Source organism: Octopus bimaculoides, chromosome 8 (genome assembly GCF_001194135.2).
Source record: "Octopus bimaculoides isolate UCB-OBI-ISO-001 chromosome 8, ASM119413v2, whole genome shotgun sequence".
NCBI lineage: Eukaryota > Metazoa > Mollusca > Cephalopoda > Octopoda > Octopodidae > Octopus > Octopus bimaculoides.
In genome coordinates, this window is record NC_068988.1 from 27,143,556 (window position 1) to 27,145,060 (window position 1,505).

The following is a 1,505-nucleotide window of genomic DNA, read 5'->3' on the forward strand; positions in this document are numbered from 1 at the left end:
ATATATATGGAGAGAGAGAGCGAGCCAAACTGAGAGAAAGGGGATATAAAGAGAGGAACGCGACAAAGCAAGCCGTTTGAATTACACGTATAACTCATTTTTGCCGGCTGAGTAGACTGGTGCAACATGAAATAAAGCTCAAGAACACAATGCACCGGCAGGAATCGAACTCACGACCTTACGATCGTGAGCCGAATACTCTAACCACCAAGCCACACGCCTTCACACAAATGCAATATCCATCCATCCATCCATCCATCCATCCATCCATCCATCCATCCATCCATCCATTCTAACTATCTATTTAGTCTTCCGTTATTCACGAAATCCAACCAGTCGCGTCATTGCAGGAACATTTTTTGTGCCCAGGAAATATATATTTATATTTACTCGAATATTGATATCAATATTCAGTTTTGGATTTATGTGGATGTAGTAAAGCTTCAGATTGCTTTCGGTAAGTTAGAATACACACTCACACACATTTCTATAGGAAATCTCTATCATTACAAAAAGCCATATACATACAAAAGAATTCAAACCACCCTCCAGTTATAACTAAGAAATTTGTAGATAACATATGTAAATATGAGAATTTCTAAATTATTTTCATACGGATACAATTGCAGCAGGATTACTCTCTCTCTCTTTCTCTGTCTATTTGTTTCTCTCTCGGTCTGTCTGTCTCTATTTCTACATAATGTATATTTAGAAAACACACACACACATAAATATTATCTCTCTATATAATATTTATATATATGTATACATGTGTATATTTATTGTTTGTACTATTCTATATTTTATTTACCACATTGCAGCACTAATATATTTTGCCCACCTATCTAATTCGGTGCCCCGTTGCCTTCCATTTTAGCCACCATTACATTCATTTTTTTATTTACTTACTAATTGTTTCTAAAGTGTATCACCTACTATTTTTCTACATTATTTTTTCTACTGAATTCGTCCATTGCATTCTTTATACATTTCAATACTTCTCCTTTCCTCTCTTTCCCTTTTCTTCCTTTTCTTTTTCCATTTTACCCTTTCTTTTATCCTCTCTTCTCTTTTGCCTCTTTCTTTATCTCCTTTATATTCTTTTACGTTCCGTTCTTTTTATTTTCCTTTTCTTTCTGTTACTCTCCCCCCTTTCGCTCTTTTTCCTTATCTCTCTTTCTTCCCTTTTGTTTCTTTCTTTTCCCTTTTTGTCATACTTTCTCTCCGTCCCTCCATCTTATGACAAGGGAACTATATATAAATGTGCGAACCCGATCAATTTCAAGTCGTAACTTATATGAAGAACCCGTGCACTTATAGATGAAACCCAGGGTAGCAAGAGACTAACTCGACCCAAATAAAATATATTATTGATCTTTACCATGACGTTGAGCATTCTTTTTTTCTGATAGTTAACACCAAGCGGATATATATATACACACACACACACACACACACACACACACACACACACACACACACACACACACACACACACACACACA